The sequence below is a fragment of the Abrus precatorius genome, unplaced genomic scaffold, assembly GCF_003935025.1.
Source record: "Abrus precatorius isolate BTA unplaced genomic scaffold, Abrus_2018 Scaffold2, whole genome shotgun sequence".
In the NCBI taxonomy this organism is placed as follows: domain Eukaryota; kingdom Viridiplantae; phylum Streptophyta; class Magnoliopsida; order Fabales; family Fabaceae; genus Abrus; species Abrus precatorius.
This window is the reverse complement of record NW_020874362.1, coordinates 11589778-11595777: the sequence shown is the minus strand read 5'-3', so window position 1 is coordinate 11595777 and position 6000 is coordinate 11589778.

Below are 6000 nucleotides of genomic sequence, written 5' to 3'. Positions count from 1 at the left end.
AAGTGTCTTTTGCCCCTTTAAGATTTCATGTACCTCATTCCTTATTCATATAAGACTTGATAGAATTAGGATTTTCTTATATTCTTTTGAGTTGTGGTACTATAGACATAGATTGTGACACCCTTACTACTTATTATGCCATCAATATAAATATAATATTAAAATAATTCAAGCAGTAAGAAAGCCAAATGTATGAGTTTACATTTGTTCACATTAATAGAAACTAAATACACCATCTGCATCAGTTATCCAAATACGTATATAGCAATCATCTGTCAAAATATACAGTCATCTAGTCATATAAACATATACACATAGCTGATTTACATACAAAATAAAGTGGGGTCACGATATCAGAGACAACAACAACAAAAATGACCTCACAAGCTTTTTCTCTAGACTCATGATTATGAAAAATACCATTTCCTCCAAAAGTTAACAGTACTCTAGGAGTAAATGGAAAAGTGAGTCTCATGGGTACCCTGATGGGGATGGGGTATGCCCGTGGGCCTGTTCCATTTCTATCTAACAAAAAGGTAATAGTGCCAGTATGGGTGGACTGTTGTCGTTCCCAATCGTGCGCCCATCTTCTTTCAGGATCATATCTGACTGTGACGCTGAACTGGTATGGTGGTCAGGCCATTTGTGTCCTCACCTACTAAACATATTCACATACAACACACATATATGCTAAAAGGGTGAGACAAACCCATTTCAACCAAAGTACAGTAGAAAACACGTCAAGATATTTGCAATCATTATAGCAATTAGCAACAACTCAACACACAATGTACATGCCATGTATGATTCTGTGCATCACCTAGTTAATTGCTATACTGACACATGCATGTGGGCCCAAACCATTTTCTTTTTCTTTTTTCTCTTTCTTTCCTTTTGGGAAGGATCAGGAGTTCACTGTCACCAATCATTCTTGGTCATAACCATCTCATTAGATAGTTTCAAAGATATAGCTCAACTGATTCTGATAATCCATCGGGTTCTGTCAGGATAGTCCAGTTTTGCAGTGAGAACCGACAACACAGGGTTGCGAGCCCTGGCCTTTGCCCAGCTCAATCACACCCAACTATCCCCAAGACTAACCTGGAGTCTCCTCTAGATTTCGTATACTTCCCATCCAACACCATCATCATTACATGCTTATGATGCATGAACCTAATTTCAGTCTTTTAATTAGGTATTAAACATTTCTTTTTAATCAACAACATATATTTCAAAATTTTACCGACAATCCGACAGAGTTTCTTCTATAATTCAGATATTTCTAAATTTTCTTCTCTCTGCAAAACAGCCAGAAAATTCCAATACACTTCGAATTTTAAACAGAGCCTCACTACCACCACATTTCACAACTTTTCTTTCATTTCAATGGCTCTTAAATACCTTTTTCCAATTATCACCACATTTCAAAATACCCATTTAAAACAATTCTTTAAAATGAATTAAAATCCTTTAAATTATTTAAATATGTATATAGGTATATTTTAAATATATAAAAACTATTAAATAAATTTTGATCAAACCACTTGAAATTAAAGAAGATTTTTTTTTAATATCTTTATTTTGCAATTCTCCAATTCTTTTCAACTTTCAACAGACCTTCTATATGCTCACTCCACATGAATGATAGTTCATTCCTCAAGTATTTTAGGTAATCAATTATTTATACTGAATTCAACAAACAATTATCATAGAAACATCATCACACATAAAATCAATTTCAAAAAGGAATATCAAACAATTGTACACTAAGTATGGAAATAATTATAAATTCCTTCAAATAATTCATATATACATACCAAAGAATAAAACACCCATTTCTCAACATTTTTCTACTATACCCGTGAAAATAGATATGTCTCCCCCCTTACCTTGAAGTGTATATCGATTTTTTTCTCACCAACGACTTCTTTCCACCACTTCTCAAACCATGATCCTAATCAAATAATCACACATAATCATGATCAATGTTAAGAGGCATTAATCACCCAATCCACTACTAGTGAGTTGTAACTATCATTTTCTAATCTTCGCAAAAATGGCTTACGGGTCTTACAATTATTTTCTATGATGTAAATGGAATACTATAAGCCTAAAGGTGATTAAAAATAATTATTTTCCCTTCATAACACTCTTGGAACAGCACCTCTAGACCAAGGGTTTTAAACCCCCAAATGTATTTTTAACAAAACAAAAAGTACCAAAATTATTTATTATAAAATATAGAAAGATTAAGCTAATTAAAACATAATTTAGAAACAAAATTTTTGGACAAAATCTCACCCTCATGCCACTGTTCCAGCACCCAAAAGAGGAAGAAAATAAAAAAATTAATCGGTTAAAAGTGTTCAAAATGATGAAAATAGATGGAATATTAAAAAAATTTAATGAACTTACTTGGAAAATCAAAAGATTAGAGCCAAAGAAGTTTCAAAGCTTTTGGAAGGAGAAGAAGAGCACTTACGGCAGCCAAGAGTGAATTGGATGAATTGATGAATTGATCTTATCTTAAATAGTAAAAATAATAATATAATATTAGAATTTTCACTAATTTTTTAATAATTAATTGAAATAATTAGATAAAAATCCCAAAATTTAAAAATAATCATGAAATATATTAAACATAATTATAAAATAATTTTTGACACTATTGATCTTTTAGTTGGTGTCCAAAAGTTTTACACGCAATTTCTGCTTGAGCATATAACTAATTTACATAAAATTAACCAGAAAATCCAAAAATGCTCATTAATTACAAAAAAAATTATTTTTATATTCCAAATAATATTTATAAATAAAATATAAATTTTTATAATTTTTATTATTATTATTGTTATTTTTTTAAAACAAAATGTTATTTTTAGCATTATACAGCAATTTTAACCAATACAAATTGACACTTTTTGAAACTTAAAAATTTTAAAATTAAAAATTACCAAATATTTCTTAAAAATATACCTAACAATCTTGTCTAAAGCATCTCATGCTAATTCTATCCCAATTTTTCCCAAAAAATCAAGTACTATATATTAACTTAGAACTATATTAATAAATTAATCGTTTAGCAAAAACGAGGATGTTACATAGATCGTTTGTTATAATTTTTGAGTCTAGGCATTTAGGAACACATATGTTATGTATGAACTTGATCCGATTTTCATTTAGTAATGACATGCTATATTTGAGGTCCAATTCATTAGGCATGATAAGAAATAGGTCAAGTGTTTTCTCATTAGGTAATAATGCAATCATATTAACACATGACTTTGTGCACAATGATGAGTTCATACCACAAAGTAGAATGCATGTATCCCACATTTCTTATAGTTCAACTTTGTTAAGACATTACACTTCATATACTAATAACCATGTCTTTCATAGTTTTGTATGTGTTTTCTTATAGGGATATCTTATTAATTTTTGTATGAGATTTTGTAAAAAAATGCTAAAGGTCAAGCTGCTAATCTTTGATCCAAGTGGGTTCTTTCCATGAATAAGCACCTGATCCCTATCCTTCACATTTCCTGAGACTTATTTTGCATCCTTTACTTTGTAGGCAACCTTGATGGCTTGCATGAGGAGCTTATGGACGCTTCAAATTCGTGGTCGAATTCTTCCCAAGAAGGAAGGGATGATGTGACCCTAGGAGTCATCAGATTACACATGTATATACTTTTGTACTTGCATTGTTCATGCTTAGAATAGTTTGTTTTGGACCTTGTATTTTGGCCATAGGCTTGGGAAGCCCATCGGGCTTTGGGGTGGAGTCTTTTGTATTTTTCTTTGGGCTTGTATTAGGCCATGTTTCAAGGCATGTATTCAGCCCAAATCCCCATCCCCTTTCTTTTCCTTGTTTTAAGGCCCATTAGAGACCATTTTGGGCCTTGAGTTAGCTTACCTATATATAGGCTAAGCTCCTTTGTAATTTTCAGATTTTTGATTCATTTGATGCATTTTTCAGCATGTTCTCCTCTTGAGTGAGTGAGTTTTCTTTGAATTTTCTCATTGAAAAATTCAGAACCATACTCTTATCATGGATTCTTCCATGTGGTGAGTGTATTGGTGCTTATCTCCAATCCTTTGGAGTGTCGTGCTGCATTATAATTCCATTTCCTTACTTTCCACTTGTTTTTCCTTCTTTATTTGGTGCTGGATTTGTGAAACTCTTCATACATTTGCTCAAAATCGTGGCTGAAACATCTCTTAGACGATTCGTCTTTGGTCATTCTTGAAGGAAGCTTCAAGGATCACATCATTAATGGTCAGAGGTCTAGTCAGGAAGAGAGAGTGTGGCCCCGTGGTGCACCCACACTCAATGTTGGTGTCACCACCACTCTCTCTTCTCTAAGGTATTTCTACCGTTTCGATCTTCCGCATCTCTCGTGTATCGCTGAACCATTCACAGCAGAATATAATGGCGTTAACATGCCCATCCACACACATTTCAGCATTTAGTCACAATTCACGGCACAAAGCCCACAATCATTTATTTTACACGGTTCTTAGTGATGAGGTTTCTCAAACCCCTTAGAGAAAATGACCTACCTAGGACTAGGAACACTCAAATTAAAATAGGAAATTAGGGTTTCTAATGAATACCTTGAACCCTAGAAATTGGGAGGACAGAATTAACTTGAACAAAGAAAACAAATAACAACAAGAAGAGAATTATGCAGCTGCAGACGTAATTATTTTTTGGCTGTATCTCACGCTACAAAATTCAGATTATAGTGTTTCTAAAACAAGGTGAAAGTTCATGTTTTAAACTACAATTTTGACTCAAGAATCACTGAAAAAGGAGTTGTATTTTAGGAGCTATGATCTGAGTTAATTATGAACAAATTTTTAGGATTATCATGAAACTTTGCATATTTTTAAACCGTAGGTCATATTAAGGTTTCTCATTGTATTTTATATAAAAACAAAGGATTAGAAAAAGAAGTAATAAAGGATAGGGGCCACAAACCTAATTGGTTGATAAGCCTAACTTGTTGCCACAAGAAAGTGATTTCTTGATAAGACCTAAAAGCGAGGAAGAACCCTAGCCTTGAGAGAAAATCTCAGTTATGTATTTTTGTTTAATCTGAATTCTCCCTTTTCCATTCAATCCAAAGTGTTTTTAGTACAATGCAAATTAAGAGTTTGCTTAATCAAAGTCAAACAAGAGAAAAAGAAAAGCACCATTAGTACAAGTAAACTAAGATGGCCTAGTGGTCATTGGCTAACACTTAGCCACAAGTACCTAGGTTCAAGTCTTACTACAAACACTTTATATAATTTTAATCATGGTTGAAAAAAAATAAAAATAAATAAACTTCAAATTGAGTCATTGGGATTATGTCCTTCAAAATCAGCAAGAACAAGACAAGTGATGGACTTCAACTCCACGGATGGATCTTCCCTATCGTTCTCAATACATGGCACAAGTACCCACATGCATTTACAACATAATTCATTTCAACCACATACATAATATTCACCATTGTATAAGACTCTCTGCCTACACTTATTCATATTGCACGACACACACATTGTCTTTATTCACTCATATAATATTTTCAACATAGTTCACATTTACATTCCTCATTCATCAAGTGTTAGCATACTCACACCACAAAATCACCCATCACGGGTTTCCACATGCTATCACACCTCACACACACAGAAAATTCCATCAAATTTATATTTCCTACCCTCTATCTCAACCACATTGCAATATTCATCAAAATACATGACAATCAAACCCAAAGATGGCGTGGAGTAGTGTCACAAAGCTGAGAGAACACTAACTAGCTAATGTACTAGGTAGTTGTACTAAGTAATAAAATTTGGAACTTAGTTTGAGTCCCAAGTATCATCCTTAGGGATTAGTTCTTTTAATTATCACTTCACAAATCAATAACTAGTTGAGCTAAATGAAATTTGGAGATGTTTTGAATCATTTGAGAACAAAAACAAAAAAGTGCAGAAATTAGAAAATCA